The following is an 18680-nucleotide window of genomic DNA, read 5'->3' as shown; positions in this document are numbered from 1 at the left end:
TGGGCCGAGCCAGGTGGGCTGGGCCAGCACAGGTGAGGCCCAGGTGGGTTTCCCTCTCTCTCTTTTTCTTATTTGTTTCTGTTTTCTATTTTTTTTCTCCAACTGTTGGGCTTTATTAAAAATACTAAAACGTTTCCAAAAATCCTGAAAATAATTGTGGGCTCTGTTTAGAATATTTCCAACAGCAAACATTTATTTCCAGAATTACTTGAGCATTTAAATTATTTTATAGCATTTAAATGCCCAAAATCAAATACTTATGATTTAATTCAATGACTTTCTGTTGAACTAGAAAATTGTGCACCAATTTTTGCCAGTGGTTCCAACCCAAGACAAAGAGAGTGAACTTTTTAGAAGGGCATTTCAGGTTCATTGAAAATAATTTTAGTAAACCCTAGTTGTTTCCAGGGGGGTGTTGGGGGTTCTGTCATCCCCATTTCAAACTTAAAAGGAAATTAAACATGATGCACACTCTAATGCTTGAACTAGCTAGGGTGTGACACTGAACCTTAAGTGTGTAGACCCTACTGTTGGTTACGTAGCAATTTCAAAAAAATTCCTACGCACACGCAAGATCATGGTGATGCATAGCAACGAGAGAGGAGAGTGTTGTCTACGTACCCTCGTAGACTGGAAGCGGAAGCGTTACCACAACGCGGTTGAGGTAGTCGTACGTCTTCACGGCCCGACCGATCAAGAACCGAAACTACGACACCTCCGAGTTCTAGCACACGTTCAGCTCGATGATGATCTCCGGACTCCGATCCAGCAGAATGTCGGGGAAGAGTTCTGTCAGCATGACGGCGTGGTGACGATCTTGATGTTCTACCGTCGCAGGGCTTCGCCTAAGCACTGCTACAATATTATCGAGGATTATGGTCGAGGAGGGCACCGCACACGGCAAATATATCTCAAGGATCAATTGTTGTGTCTATGGGGTGCCCCTTGGCCACGTATATAAAGGAGTGGAGGAGGGGGGAGAGGGCCGGCCCCTATGGCGCGCCCTGGAGGAGTCCTACTCCCACCGGGAGTAGGATTCCCCCCTTCCATGTAGTAGGAGTAGGAGTCAAGGCAAGGGAAGGGAGAAGAGAAGGAAGGAGGGGGCGCAGCCCCTCCCCCTAGTCCAATTCGGACTAGGCCTTGGGGGGGCGCCCAACCCCTCCTCTCTCTTTCCCCTAAAGCCCAATAAGGCCCATATACTCCCCGGCGAATTCCCGTAACTCTCCGGTACTCCGGAAAATACCCGAATCACTCGGAACCTTTCCGATGTCCGAATATAGTCGTACAATATATTGATCTTTACATCTCGACCATTTCGAGACTCCTCATTATGTCCCCGATCTCATCTGGGACTCCGAACTCCTTCGGTACATCAAAACACATAAACTCATAATATAACTGTCATCGAAACCTTAAGCGTGCGGACCCTACGGGTTTGAGAACAATGTAGACATGACCGAGACACATCTCCGGTCAATAACCAATAGCGGAACCTGGATGCTCATATTGGCTCCCACATATTCTACGAAGATCTTTATCGGTCAGACCGCATAACAACATCCGTTGTTGCCTTTGTCATCGGTATGTTACTTGCCCGAGATTCGATCGTCGGTATCTCAATACCTAGTTCAATCTCGTTACCGGCAAGTCTCTTTACTCGTTCCGTAATACATCATCTCGCAACTAACTCATTAGTTGCAATGCTTGCAAGGCTTTAGGTGATGTGCATTACCGAGAGGGCCCAGAGATACCTCTCCGACAATCGGAGTGACAAATCCTAATCTTGAAATACGCCAACCCAACAAGTACCTTCGGAGACACCTATAGAGCACCTTTATAATCACCCAGTTACGTTGTGACGTTTGGTGGCACACAAAGTGTTCCTCCGGTAAACAAAAGTTGCATAATCTCATAGTCATAGGAACATGTATAAGTCATGAAGAAAGCAATATCAACAAACTAAACGATCAAGTGCTATGCTAACGGAATGGGTCAAGTCAATCACATCATTCTCTAATGATGTGATCCCGTTAATCAAATGACAACTCATGTCTATGGCTAGGAAATTTAACCATCTTTGATTCAACGAGCTAGTCAAGTAGAGGCATACTAGTGACATACTGTTTGTCTATGTATTCACACATATATTATGTTTCCGGTTAATACAATTCTAGCATGAATAATAAACATTTATCATGATATAAGTAAATAAATAATAACTTTATTATTGCCTCTAGGGCATATTTCCTTCAGTCTCCCACTTGCACTAGAGTCAATAATCTAGTTCACATCGCCATGTGATTTAACATCAATAGTTCACATCACCATGTGATTAACACCCATAGTTCACATCGTCATGTGACCAACACCCAAAGGGTTTAATAAAGTCAATAATCTAGTTCACATCGCTATGTGATTAATACCCAAAGAGTACTAAGGTGTGATCATGTTTTGCTTGTGAGGAAAGTTTAGTCAACGGGTCTGCTACATTCAGATCCATATGTATTTTGCAAATTTCTATGTCAACAATTCTCTGCACGGAGCTACTCTAGCTAATTGCTCCCACTTTAAATATGTATCCAGATTGATACTTTGAGTCATTTGGATCAGTGTCAAAACTTGCATCGACGTAACCAGTTACGACGAACCTTTTGTCACCTCCATCATCGAGAAACATATCCTTATTCCACTAAGGATAATTTTGACCAATGTCCAGTGATCTACTCCTAGATCACTATTGTACTCCCTTGCCAAACTCAGGGCAGGGTATACAATAGGTTTGGTACACAGCATGACATACTTTATAGAACCTATGGCTAAGGCATAGGGAATGATTTTCATTCTCTCTTTATCTTCTGCCGTGGTCGGGTTTTGAGTCTTACTCAACTTCACACCTTGTAACACAGGCAAGAACTCCTTCTTTGACTGTTCCATTTTGAACTACTTCAAAATCTTGTTAAGGTATGTACTCATTGAAAAAACTTATCAAGCATCTTGATCTATCTCTATAGATCTTGATGCTCAATATGTAAGCAGCTTCACCGAGGTCTTTCTTTGAAAAACTCCTTTCAAACATTCCTTTATGCTTTGCAGAATAATTCTACATTATCTCCGATCAACAATATGTCATTCACATATACTTATCAGAAATGTTGTAGTGCTCCCACTCACTTTCTTGTAAATACAGGCTTCACCGCAAGTCTGTATAAAACTATATGCTTTGATCAACTTATCAAAGCGTATATTTCAACTCCGAGATGCTTGCACCAGTCCATAGATGGATCGCTGGAGCTTGCATATTTTGTTAGTACCTTTAGGATTGACAAAACCTTCTGGTTGCATTATATACAACTCTTCTTTAATAAATCCATTAAGGAATGCAGTTTTGTTTATCCATTTGCCAGATTTCATAAAATGCGGCAATTGCTAACATGATTCGGACAAACTTAAGCATAGATACGAGTGAGAAACTCTCATCGTAGTCAACACCATGAACTTGTCGAAAACCTTTTTGCGACAATTCTAGCTTTGTAGATAGTAACACTACTATCAGCGTCCGTCTTCCTCTTGAAGATCCATTTATTCTCAATGGCTCGCCGATCATTGGGCAAGTCAATCAAAGTCCATACTTTGTTCTCATACATGGATCTCATCTCAGATTTCATGGCCTCAAGCCATTTCGCGGAATCTGGGCTCATCATCGCTTCCTCATAGTTCGTAGGCTCGTCATGGTCAACTAACATGACCTCCAGAACAGGATTACCGTACCACTCTGGTGCGGTTCTCACTCTGGTTTACCTACGAGGTTCGGTAGTAACTTGATCTGAAGTTACATGATCATCATCATTAGCTTCCTCACTAATTGGTGTAGTAGTCACAGGAACAAAATTCTGTGATGAACTACTTTCCAATAAGGGAGTAGGTACAGTTACCTCATCAAGTTCTACTTTCCTTCCACTCACTTCTTTCGAGAGAAACTCCTTCTCTAGAAAGGATCCATTCTCAGCAATGAATAACTTGCCTTCGGATCTGTGATAGAAGGTGTACCCAACATTTTCTTTTGGGTATCCTATGAAGATTTACTTCTCCGATTTGGGTTCGAGCTTATCATGTTGAAACTTTTTCACATAAGCATTGCAGTCCCAAACTTTAAGAAACGACAGCTTAGGTTTCTCGCCAAACCACAGTTCATACGGTGTCGTCTCAACGGATTTAGATGGTGCCCTTTTTAACGTGAATGTAGATGTCTCTAATGCATAGCCCCAAAACGACAGTGGTAGATCGGTAAGAGACATCATAGATCGCACTATATCTAATAAAGTACGGTTATGACGTTCGGACACACCATTACACTGTGGTGTTCCAGGTGGTGTGAGTTGTGAAACTATTTCACATTGTTTTAACTGAAGTCCAAACTCGTAACTCAAATATTTTACTTCTGCGATCATATCGTAAAAACTTTTATTTTTGTTACGATGATTCTCCACATCACTCTGAAATTCTTTGAACTTTTCAAATATTTCAGACTTGTGTTTCATCAAGTAGATATACTCATATATGCTCAAATCATCTGTGAAGATCAGAAAATAATGATACCTGCCATGAGCCTCAATATTCATCGGACCACATACATCAGCATGTATGATTTCCAACAAATCTGTTGCTCGCTCCATTGTTCCGGAGAACGGAGTCTTAGTCATCTTGCCCATGAGGCATGGTTCGCAAGCATCAACTGATTCATAATCAAGTGATTCCAAAAACCCATCAGCATGGATTTTCTTCATTCGCTTTACACCAATATGACCTAAATGGCAGTGCCACAAATAAGTTGCACTATCATTATTAACTTTGCATCTTTTGGCTTCAATATTATGAATATGTGTATCACCACGATCGAGATCCAACAAACCATTTTCATTGCGTGTATGACCATAGAAGGTTTTATTCATGTAAACAGAACAACAATTATTCTCTAACTTACATGAATAACCGTATTGCAATAAACATGATCCAATCATATTTATGCTCAACGCAAGCACCAAATAACACTTATTTAGGTTCAACACTAATCCCGAAAGTATAGGGAGTGTGCGATGATGATCATATCAATCTTGAAACCACTTCCAACACACATCGTCACTTCACCCTTAACTAGTCTCTATTCATTCTGCAACTCCCGTTTCGAGTTACTACTCTTAGCAACTGAACTAGTATCAAATACTGAGGGGTTGCTATAAACACTAGTAAAGTACACATCAATAACATGTATATCAAATATACCTATGTTCACTTTGCCATCCTTCTTATCCGCCAATTACTTGGGGTAGTTCCGCTTCCAGTGACCAGTCCCTTTGCAGTAGAAGCACTCAGTTTCAGGCTTAGGTCCAGACTTGGGTTTTTCACTTGAGCAGCAACTTGCTTGCCATTCTTCTTGAAGTTCCCCTTTCTTCCCTTTGTCCCTTTACTTGAAACTAGTGGTTTTGTCTACTATCAACACTTGATGCTTTTCTTGATTTCTACCTTCGTCGATTTCAGCATCACGAAGAGCTTGGAATCATTTCCGTTATCCCTTGCATATTATAGTTCATCACGAAGTTCTACTAACTTGGTGATGGTGACTAGAGAATTCTGTCAATCACTATTTTATCTGGAAGATTAACTCCCACTTGATTCAAGCAATTGTAGTACCTAGATAATCTGAGCACATGCTCACTGCTTGAGCTATTCTCCTCCATCTTTTAGCTATAGAACTTGTTGGAAACTTCATATCTCTCAACTCAGGTATTTGCTTGAAATATTAACTTCAACTCCTGGAACATCTCATATGGTCCATGACATTCAAAACGTCTTTGAAGTCCCGATTCTAAGCCGTTTAAGCATGGTGCACTAAACTATCAAGTAGTCATCATATTGAGCTAGCCAAATGTTCATAACATCTGCATCTGCTCCTGCAATAGGTTTGTCACCTAGCGGTGCATCAAAGACATAATTCTTCTGTGCAGCAATGAGGATAATCCTCAGATCACGGATCCAATCCGCATCATTGCTATTAACATCTTTCAACTTAATTTTCTCTAGGAACATATCAAAAATAAAACAAGGGAGCTAAACGCGAGCTATTGATCTACAACATAGATATGCTAATACTACCAAGACTAAGTTCATGATAAATTTAAGTTCAATTAATCATATTACTTAAGAACTCCCACTTAGAAAGACATCCCTCTAATCTTCTAAGTGATCATGTGATCCAAATCAACTAAACCATGTCCGATCATCACGTGAGATGGAGTAGTTTCAATGGTGAACATCACTATGTTGATCATATCTACTATATGATTCACGCTCGACCTTTCGGTCTCAGTGTTCCGAGGCTATATCTGTTATATGCTAGGCTCGTCAAGTTTAACCTGAGTATTCCGCGTGTGCAACTGTTTTGCACCCGTTGTATTTGAACGTAGAGCCTATCACATCCGATCATCATGTGGTGTCTCAACACGAAGAACTTTCGCAACGGTGCATACTCAGGGAGAACACTTGTACCTTGATAATTAGTGAGAGATCATCTTATAAAGCTACCGTCGAACTAAGCAAAATAAGATGCATAAAAGATAAACATCAAATGCAATCAAAATATGTGACATGATATGGCCATCATCATCTTGTGCCTTTGACCTCCATCTCTAAAGCATCGTCATGATCTCCATCGTCACCGGCATGACACCATGATCTCCATCATCTTGATCTATATCAATGTGTCGTCACATGGTTGTCTCGCCAACAATTGCTCTTGCAACTATTGCTATCACATAGTGATAAAGTAAAGCAATTATTTGGCGCTTGCATCTTATGCAATAGAGAGATAACCATAAGGCTTTTGCCAGTTGCTGATAACTTCAACAAAACATGATCATCTCATACAAAAACTTATATCTCATCACGTCTTGACCATATCACATCACATCATGCCCTGCAAAAACAAGTTAGACGTCCTCTACTTTGTTGTTGCAAGTTTTACGTGGCTGCTACGGGCTTAGCAAGAACCGTTCTTACCTACGCATCAAAACCACAACGATAGTTTGTCAAGTTGGTGCTGTTTTAACCTTCACAAGGACCGAGCGTAGCCACACTTGGTTCAACTAAAGTTGGAGAAACTGACACCCGCTAGCCACCTGTGTGCAAAGCACATCGGTAGAACCAGTCTCGCGTAAGTGTACGCATAATGTCGGTCTGGGTCGCTTCATCCAACAATACCGCTGAACCAAAATATGACATGCTGGTAAGCAGTATGACTTATATCGCCCACAAATCACTTGTGTTCTACTCGTGCATAACATCAACGCATAAAACCTAGGCTCGGATGCCACTGTTGGGTAACGTATCAATTTCAAAAAAATTCCTATGCACACGCAAGATCATGGTGATGCATAGCAACGAGAGGGGAGAGTGTTGTCTACGTACCCTCATAGACCGAAAGCGGAAGCGTTAGCACAACGCGGTTGATGTAGTTGTACGTCTTCACGGCCCGACCGATCAAGCACCGAAACTACGGCACCTCCGAGTTCTAGCACATGTTTAGCTCGATGACGATCTCCGGACTCCGATCCAGCAGAATGTCGGGGAAGAGTTCTGTCAGCACGACGACGTGGTGACGATCTTGATGTTCTACCGTCGCAGGGCTTCGACTAAGCACTGCTACAATATTATCGAGGATTATGGTGGAGGAGGGCACCGCACACGGCAAATAGATCTCAAGGATCAATTGTTGTGTCTATGCGGTGCCCCTTGGCCACGTATATAAAGGAGTGGAGGAGGGGGGAGAGGGCCGGCCCCTATGGCGCGCCCTGGAGGAGTCCTACTCCCACCGGGAGTAGGATTCCCCCCCTTCCATGTAGTAGGAGTAGGAGTCAAGGCAAGGGAAGGGAGAAGAGAAGGAAGGAGGGGGCGCAGCCCCTCCCCCTAGTGCAATTCGGACTAGGCCTTGGGGGGCGCCCAACCCCTCCTCTCTCTTTCCCCTAAAGCCCAATAAGGCCCATATACTCCCCGGCGAGTTCCTGTAACTCTCCGGTACTCCGGAAAATACCCGAATCACTCGGAACCTTTCCAATGTCCGAATATAGTCGTCCAATATATCGATCTTTACGTCTCGACCATTTAGAGACTCCTCGTTATGTCCCCGATCTCATCTGGGACTCCGAACTCCTTCGGTACATCAAAACGCATAAACTCATAATATAACTGTCATCGAAACCTTAAGCGTGCGGACCCTACGGGTTCGAGAACAATGTAGATATGACCGAGACACGTCTCCGGTCAATAACCAATAGCGGAACCTGGATGCTCATATTGGCTCCCACATATTCTACGAAGATCTTTATCGGTCAGACCACATAACAACATACGTTGTTCCCTTTGTCATCGGTATGTTACTTGCCCGAGATTCGATCGTCGGTATCTCAATACCTAGTTCAATCTCGTTACCGGCAAGTCTCTTTACTCGTTCCGTATACATCATCTCGCAACTAACTCATTAGTTGCCATGCTTGCAAGGCTTTAGGTGATGTGCATTACCGAGAGGGCCTAGAGATACCTCTTCGACAATCGGAGTGACAAATCCTAATCTCGAAATACGCCAACCCAACAAGTACCTTCGGAGACACCTGTAGAGCACCTTTATAATCACCCAGTTACGTTGTGACGTTTGGTGGCACACAAAGTGTTCCTCCGGTAAACGGGAGTTGCACAATCTCATAGTCATAGGAACATGTATAAGTCATGAAGAAAGCAATAGCAACAAACTAAACGATCAAGTGCTATGCTAACGGAATGGGTCAAGTCAATCACATCATTCTCTAATGATGTGATCCCGTTAATCAAATGACAACTCATGTCTATGGCTAGGAAACTTAACCATCTTTGATTCAACGAGCTAGTCAAGTAGAGGCATACTAATGACATATTGTTTGTCTATGTATTCACACATGTATTATGTTTCCGGTTAATACAATTCTAGCATGAATAATAAACATTTATCATGATATAAGGAAATAAATAATAACTTTATCATTGCCTCTAGGGCATATTTCCTTCACCTACGGGTTTGGGAGACACGCAGACATGACCGAGACGACTCTCCGGTCAATAACCAACAACGGGATCTGGATACCCATGTTGGCTCCCACATGCTCCTCGATGATCTCATCGGATGATCCCCGATGTCGAGGATTCAATCAATCCGTATACAATTCCCTTTGTCAATCGGTACGTTACTTGCCCAAGACTCGATCATCGGTATCCCAATACCTCGTTCAATCTCGTTACTGGCAAGTCACTTTACTCGTACTGTAATGCATGATCCCGTGATCAACCACTTGGTCACATTGAGCTCATTATGATGATGCATTACCGAGTGGGCCTAGAGATACCTCTCCGTCATACGGAGTGACAAATCCCACTCTCGATTCGTGCCAACCCAATAGACACTTTTGGAGATACCTGTAGTGTACCTTTATAGTCACCCAGTTATGTTGTGACGTTTGGCACACCCAAAGCACTCCTATGGTATCCGGGAGTTGCACAATCTCATGGTCTAAGGAAATGATACTTGACATTCAGAAAAGCTATAGCAAAAAAACTACATGATCTTTGAGCTATGCTTAGGATTGGGTCTTGTCCATCACATCATTCTCCTAATGATGTGATCCCGTTATCAATGACATCCAATGTCCATAGTCAGGAAACCATGACTATCTTTTGATCAACGAGCTAGTCAACTAGAGGCTCACTAGGGACGTGTTGTGGTCTATGTATTCACACATGTATTACGATTTCCGGATAACACAATTATAGCATGAACAATAGACAATTATCATGAACAAAGAAATATAATAATAACCATTTTATTATTGCCTCTAGGGCATATTTCCAACAGTCTCCCACTTGCACTAGAGTTAATAGTCTAGTTACATTGTGATGAACCAAACACCCATGCAGTTCTGGTGTTGATCATGTTTTGCTCTAGGGAGAGGTTTAGTTAACGGATCTGCCACATTCAGGTCTGTATGTACTTTACAAATATCTATGTCTCCATTTTGAACACTTTCATGAATGGAGTTGAAGCGACGCTTGATATGCCTGGTCTTCCTGTGAAACCTGGGCTCCTTGGCAAGGGCAATAGCTCCAGTGTTGTCACAGAAGAGAGTCATCGGGCCTGACGCATTGGGTATGACTCCTAGGTCGGTAATGAACTCCTTCACCCAGATTGCCTCTTGTGCTGCCTCCGAGGCTGCCATGTACTCCGCTTCACATGTAGATCCTGCCACAATGCTTTGCTTGCAACTGCACCAGCTTACTACCCCACCATTCAAAATATACACGTATCCGGTTTGTGACTTAGAGTCATCTAGATCTGTGTCAAAGCTAGCATCGACGTAACCTTTTACGACAAGCTCTTCGTCACCTCCATAAATGAGAAACATATCCTTAGTCCTCTTCAGGTACTTCAGGATATTCTTGACCGCTGTCCAGTGTTCCATGCCGGGATTACTTTGGTACCTTCCTACCAAACTTACGGCAAGGTTTACATCAGGTCTGGTACACAGCATAGCATACATGATAGACCCTATGGCCGAGGCATAGGGGATGACACTCATCTTTTCTCTATCTTCTACCGTGGTCGGGCATTGAGCCGTGCTCAATCTCGTACCTTGCAATACTGGCAAGAACCCCTTATTTGACTGATCCATTTTGAACTTCTTCAATATCTTGTCAAGGTACGTACTCTGTGAAAGACCAATGAGGCGTCTCGATCTATCTCTATAGATCTTGATGCCTAATATATAAGCAGCTTCTCCAAGATCCTTCATTGAAAAACACTTGTTCAAGTAGGCCTTTATGCTTTCCAAGAATTCTATATCATTTCCCATCAACAGTATGTCATCCACATACAATATGAGAAATGCTACAGAGCTCCCACTCACTTTCTTGTAAATGCAGACTTCTCCATAAGTCTGCGTAAACCCAAACACTTTGATCATCTCATCAAAACGAATGTTCCAACTTCGAGATGCTTGCACCAGCCCATAAATCGAGCGTTGGAGCTTGCACACCTTGTCAGCATTTTTAGGATCGACAAAACCTTCCGGCTGCATCATATACAATTCTTCCTTAAGGAAACCATTAAGGAATGCCGTTTTGACGTCCATTTGCCATATCTCATAATCATAGAATGCGGCAATTGCTAACATGATTCAGACGGACTTCAGCTTCGCTATGGGTGAGAAAGTCTCATCGTAGTCTACCCCTTGAACTTGTCGATAACCCTTAGCGACAAGCCGAGCTTTATAGATGGTTACGTTACCATCCGCGTCTGTCTTCTTCTTAAAGATCCATTTATTTTCTATGGCTCGCCGATCATCGGGCAAGTCAGTCAAAGTCCATACTTCTTTTTCATACATGGATCCTATATTGGATTTCATGGCTTCCAGCCATTTGTCGGAATCCGGGCCCGCCATCGCTTCTTCATAGTTCGAAGGTTCACTGTTGTCTAACAACATGATTTCCAAGACAGGGTTGCCGTACCACTCTGGTGCGGAACGTGTCCTCATGGACCTACGAAGTTCAGTAGCAACTTGATCTGAAGTTTCATGATCATCATCATTAACTTCCTCTCTAGTCGGTGCAGGCACCCCAAACTTTTAGAAATGACAGCTTAGGTTTCTTCCCAAACCATAATTCATACGGTGTCGTCTCAACGGATTTCGATGGAGCCCTATTTAAAGTGAATGCGGCAGTCTCTAAAGCATAGCCCCAAAATGACAGCGGTAAATCGGTAAGAGACATCATAGATCGCACCATATCCAATAGAGTGCGATTACGACATTCGGACACACCATTACGCTGAGGTGTTCCAGGCGGCGTGAGTTGTGAAACTATTCCACATTTCCTTAAGTGTGTGTCAAATTCGTGACTCAAGTATTCTCCCCCACGATCTGATCGCAAGAACTTGATTTTCTTGTCACGTTGATTCTCAACCTCACTCTGAAATTCCTTGAACTTTTCAAAGGTCTCAGACTTGTGTTTCATTAAGTAGACATACCCATATCTACTCAAGTCATCAGTGAGGGTGAGAACATAACGATAGCCACCGCGAGCCTCAACACTCATTGGGCCGCACACATCAGTATGTATGATTTCTAATAAGTTGGTTGCTCGCTCCATCGTTCCTGAGAATGGAGTCTTGGTCATTTTACCCATGAGGCATGGTTCGCACATGTCAAATGATTCGTAATCAAGAGACTCCAAAAGTCCATCTGCATGGAGCTTCTTCATGCGTTTGACACCTATGTGACCAAGGCGGCAGTGCCACAAGTATGTGGGACTATCATTATCAACCTTACATCTTTTAGTATTCACACTATGAATATGTGTAACATTATGCTCGAGATTCATTAAGAATAAACCATTCACCAGCGGAGCATGACCATAAAACATATCTCTCATATAAATAGAACAACCATTATTCTCGGATTTAAATGAGTAGCCATCTCGAATTAAACGAGATCCGGATACAATGTTCATGCTCAAAGCTGGCACTAAATAACAATTATTGAGGTTTAAAACTAATCCCGTAGGTAAATGTAGAGGCAGCGTGCCGACGGCGATCACATCGACCTTGGAACCATTCCCGACGCGCATCGTCACCTCGTCCTTCGCCAGTCTCCGCTTATTCCGCAGCTCCTGCTTTGAGTTACAAATGTGAGCAACTGCACCGGTATCAAATACCCAGGAGCTACTACGAGTACTGGTAAGATACACATCAATTACATGTATATCACATATACCTTTAGTGTTGCCGGCCTTCTTGTCCGCTAAGTATTTGGGGCAGTTCCGCTTCCAGTGACCACTTCCCTTGTAATAAAAACACTCAGTCTCGGGCTTGGGTCCATTCTTTGGCTTCTTTCCGGCAGCTTGCGCCCGGGCGCGGCAACTCCCTTGCCGTCCTTATTGAAGTTTTTCTTACCCTTGCCTTTCTTGAACTTAGTGGTTTTATTCACCATCAACACTTGATGTTCCTTTTTGATTTCCACCTCTGTTGATTTCAGCATTGAATATACCTCAGGAATGGTCTTTTCCACCCCCTGCATATTGAAGTTCATCACGAAGCTCTTGTAGCTCGGTGGAAGCGACTGAAGGATTTTGTCAATGACCGCGTCATCCGGGAGATTAACTCCCAGCTGAGTCAAGCGGTTATGCAACCCAGACATTTTGAGTATGTGCTCACTGACAGAACTATTTTCCTCCATCTTACAACTGAAGAACTTGTCGGAGACTTCATATCTCTCGACCCGGGCATGAGCTTGGAAAACCATTTTCAGCTCTTCGAACATCTCATATGCTCCGTGTCTCTCAAAACGCTTTTGGAGCCCCAGTTCTAAGCTGTAAAGCATGCCGCACTAAACGAGGGAGTAATCATCAACACGTGACTGCCAAGCGTTCATAACGTCTTGGTTCTCTGGATAGGTGCGTCATCTAGCGGTGCTTCTAGGACATAATCTTTCTTGGCAGCTATGAGGATGATCCTCAGGTTCCGGACCCAGTCCGTATAGTTGCTGCCATCATCTTTCAGCTTGGTTTTCTCTAGGAACGCGTTGAAGTTGAGGGCAACATTAGCGTGGGCCATTTGATCTACAAGACATAGTGTAAAGATTTTATACTAAGTTCATGATAATTAAGTTCATCAAATCAAATTATTCAATGAACTCCCACTCAGATAGACATCCCTCTAGTCATCTAAGTGAAACATGACCCGAGTCAACTAGGCCGTGTCCGATTATCACGTGAGATGGACTAGTCAACATCGGTGAACCTCTTCATGTTGATCATATCTTCTATATGACTCATGCTCGACCTTTCGGTCTTCTGTGTTCCGAGGCCATGTCTGTACATGCTAGGCTCGTCAAGTCAACCTAAGTGTATTGCGTGTGTAAATCTGGCTTACACCCGTTGTATTCAAACGTTAGAATCTATCACACCCGATCATCACGTGGTGCTTCGAAACAACGAACCTTCGCAACGGTGCACAGTAAGGGGGAACACTTTCTTGAAATTATTACGAGGGATCATCTTATTTAAGCTACCATCGTTCTAAGCAAATAAGATGTAAAACATGATAAACATCACATGCAATCAAATAGTGACATGATATGGCCAATATCATTTGCTCCTTTTGATCTCCATCTTCGGGGCTCCATGATCATCGTTGTCACCGGCATGACACCCATGATCTCCATCATCGTGTCTTCTTGAAGTTGTCTCGTCATCTATTACTTCTACTACTATGGCTAACGCTTTAGCAATAAAGTAATGTAATTACATGACGTTTATGTTGACACGCAGGTCATAAATAAATAAAGACAACTCCTATGGCTCCTTCCGGTTGTCATACTCATCGACATGCAAGTCGTGATTCCTATTACAAGAACATGATCAATCTCATACATCACATATATCATTCATCACATCCTTTTGGCCATATCACATCACACGGCACATGCTGCAAAAACAAGTTAGACGTCCTCTAATTGTTGTTGCAAGTTTTTACGTGGCTGCTATAGGTTTCTAGCAAGAACGTTTCTTACCTACGCCAAAACCACAACATGATATCCCAATTTCTATTTACCCTTCATAAGGACCCTTTTCATCGAATCCGATCCGACTAAAGTGGGAGAGACAGACACCCGCCAGCCACCTTATGCAACTAGTGCATGTCAATCGGTGGAACCAGTCTCACGTAAGCGTACGTGTAAGGTCGGTCCGGGCCGCTTCATCCCACGATGCCGCCGAATCAAGATAAGACTAGTAACGGCAAGCAAATTGACAATATTGACGTCCACAACAGCTTTGTGTTCTACTCGTGCATAGAAACTACGCATAGACCTAGCTCATGATGCCATTGTTGGGGAACGTAGCAGAATTTTAAAATTTTCTACGCATAACCAAGATCAATCTATGGAGTCATCTAGCAACGAGGGAGAGAGGAGTGCATCTACATACCCTTGTAGATCGCGCGCGGAAGCGTTCAAGAGAACGGGGTTGATGGAGTTGTACTCGTCGTGATCCAAATCACCGATGACCTAGCGCCGAACGGACGGCACCTCCGCGTTCAACACACGTACGGTTGGGAATACGTCTCCTCCAACTTGATCCAGCAAGGGGGAAGGAGAGGTTGATGAAGATCCAGCAGCACGACGGTGTGGTGGTGGAAACAACTGTGATCTCGGCAGGGCTTCGCCAAGCACAGAGAGAAGGAGAGGTGTCACGAGAGGGAGAGGAAGAGGCCAGGGGCTAGGGTTGCGGCTGCCCTCCCTCCCCCCACTATATATAGGGTCCCTAGGGGGGCGCCGGCCCTAGGAGATCTAATCTCCAAGGGGGGGCGGCCAAGGGGGTGGCTTGCCCCCCAAGCCAAGTGGGGCGCCCCCCACCCCTAGGGTTTCCAACCCTAGGCGCAGGGGGAGGCCCAAGGGGGGCGCACCAGCCCACTAGGGGCTGGGTTCCCCTCCCACTTCAGCCCATGGGGCCCTCCGGGATAGGTGGCCCCACCCGGTGGACCCCTGGGACCCTTCTGGTGGTCCCGGTACAATACCGATTACCCCCGAAACTTTCCCGATGGCCGAAACTTGACTTCCTATATATAAATCTTCACCTCCGGACCATTCCAGAACTCCTCGTGACGTCCGGGATCTCATCCGGGACTCTGAACAACTTTCAGGTTACCGTATACTAATATCTCAACAACCCTAGCGTCACCGAACCTTAAGTGTGTAGACCCTACGGGTTCGGGAGACACGCAGACATGACCGAGACAACTCTCCGGTCAATAACCAACAGGGGGATCTGGATACCCATGTTGGCTCCCACATGCTCCTCGATGATCTCATCGGATGAACCACGATGTCGAGGATTCAATCAATCCGTATACAATTCCCTTTGTCAATCGGTACGTTACTTGTCCGAGACTCGATCGTCGGTATCCCAATACCTCGTTCAATCTCGTTACCGGCAAGTCACTTTACTCATACCATAATGCATGATCCCGTGATCAACCACTTGGTCACATTGAGCTCATTATGATGATGCATTACCGAGTGGGCCCAGAGATACCTCTCCATCATACGGAGTGACAAATCCCAGTCTCGATTCGTGCCAACCCAACAGACACTTTCGGAGATACCTGTAGTGTACCTTTATAGTCACCCAATTACGTTGTGACGTTTGGCACACCCAAAGCACTCCTACGGTATCCGGGAGTTGCACAATCTCATGGTCTAAGGAAATGATACTTGACATTCGGAAAAGCTATAGCAAACGAACTACACGATCTTTGAGCTATGCTTAGGATTGGGTCTTGTCCATCACATCATTCTCCTAATGATGTGATCCCGTTATCAATGACATCCAATGTCCATAGTCAAGAAACCATGACTATCTTTTGATCAACGAGCTAGTCAACTAGAGGCTCACTAGGGACGTGTTGTGGTCTATGTATTCACACATGTATTACGATTTCCGGATAACACAATTATAGCATGAACAATAGACAATTATCATGAACAAAGAAATATAATAATAACCATTTTATTATTGCCTCTAGGGCATATTTCCAACAACAGATCTGTACCTTCCTGCTTTCTAACAATTTTATTTCTAGACCAAATTAGAATCTCTTCCAAGTTTATCTCAATCAGACCCCCTCAATCAAACCCTCATCTTGCCCCGAAATTACAATCTCTTCTAATTCTCCCTCAGTATTGCATTTTAAAAAAAAAAAGTAATGTAGCTCATAAGATGATCTCCCTCACTCACCTTGCTCTAAAGAAGTAATTTGGTTTTTTTTCTTCTCCATTCATTCACTTCAGCATGATAGTATCTAGTGTTACTATATCCATCAATGATCTCCTTATCTTTTTATCTTTCCGTCCATTTCATCTCCTCTTCTTTTAAAATCCTAGCTAATTGATCCCTCAATTCTTTCCGCCGTTGTCTATCATAGACTGAAAGACCAAATTTCTCAAAGTTCTTATCAATGGCATCTAATTAACTTAGGATTTCAATTTTAATTTTTACTACAACAAACCTCGACATTTTTTCCATCCTTTAAGTTTTCTCCTGGAGTTTTAACTCTGGCCTACCATCTATCCAAGTTATACCCAAAATAATATTCATTCATGATTCTTACCACAAAATCTTCGAAACAATCTCTTAGAGCCCAAGAGTTTTCATATCTAAAAATGAGGGGAAGATTAAGATGATCCCTAGAGTTAGGTAACAATGGAGAGTGGTCAAAGACCTCCTTGGCAAAAGTCTGTAGCATTGACAATGGGTAATATTATGAGCCCAAGTGAAATTCCTCAAATTTAGAGGCATCTCTCTAAGTCCAACATCTTCAATAATGGCATTGAAACAAAGCTCCAATGACCTGGAGTATTTGGTTTGTTCTTTTTTTCCACTACTCTGCCTGATAATATTAAAATCACCAACTACCAAGCAAGACAAGGGTTTATCATGATATATCCTGGCTAATTCAGCTAAAAGCCCAACTTTTCTTTCCACTTTAGCCTCCCCATATACAGTAATAGAGGTTCCGGTTGAATTTAGCAATCTTATCATACACTCGAGTTCTAATAAAGTAATTTCCTTTTTACACATGGATTACATCAAACAGAACTTTGTTAACTCCTGCACGGACCCCCACCATTTACCTCTAGGGGGAGTCTAGTGCTAATCAACCCCCCCCCCCCCCCCCCCCACACACACACACAATCAAAAGTGCGTAGCTCATTTCTAGTACATGTCTGTTTGATAGTCTCATAACAGACCAATAAAGTCAATTATATGATTAGTAATTAACGCTCTCACATGTTTCTTCCTCGAATCGTGCCCCAACCCTCTCACATTCCAAAAAAGACTTTCATCTTCATAAGGAAAATATAAGTCAACTAGGATCTTTTCCTTCTAGTTTTCTTAACCCCCCCCCCCCCCCCCAAATAGAGACATGGTGTCTCAGAAAACATATTGTTAGAGAGCATTCTCTCTTAAATTTACTACCACGGGAGAAAACATTTTTAAGTTGCCCATATAATTTTTCTCCAATTTTGCACCGAAATGTTCATCATCTGAACGTACCTCATTTAAATCAGCATCACAAGTGTCAAGGAGCTAGGATTCATGGTATCTTTTTCGGATTTATTCACAATATTCTGCATGAGGAAATCTTTTCTAGCACATTCCATTTTTTGGATCATATCGAAATTAGATTCAACCATGTCAATAGAGCAGCCCAAGTCAATTCCAACAAGTGTAGTTATATAAAGTAAGGAAGAGTTGGAGGACGAGGGATTAGAGCTCATATCATAGTTGTCCCGAGCTTTTGCTCTACTCTTAGCCAAATCTTCCATTCTAACATCTTCCTTTCCCTTATGCAATAGGCGTCTTCCGAGAGCATCATCCATTTCAACTTCATCTATGTTTTCAACAGAAGCTCCATGAAGTTGTGCCATTCTCTCCCCAAAGTTCTCCACTGATTCTTGAATGGCATTGTAATCAGTAGGCTCAAGAGATTTCCCAGAATCTCCACCATCTTATTTTTCTTCCCCATAAACTCCAATGTCATCATCTAGTAA

The sequence above is a fragment of the Triticum aestivum genome, chromosome 1A (genome assembly GCF_018294505.1).
Source record: "Triticum aestivum cultivar Chinese Spring chromosome 1A, IWGSC CS RefSeq v2.1, whole genome shotgun sequence".
In the NCBI taxonomy this organism is placed as follows: Eukaryota; Viridiplantae; Streptophyta; class Magnoliopsida; order Poales; family Poaceae; genus Triticum; species Triticum aestivum.
Note: the sequence above shows the minus strand (reverse complement) of the source record.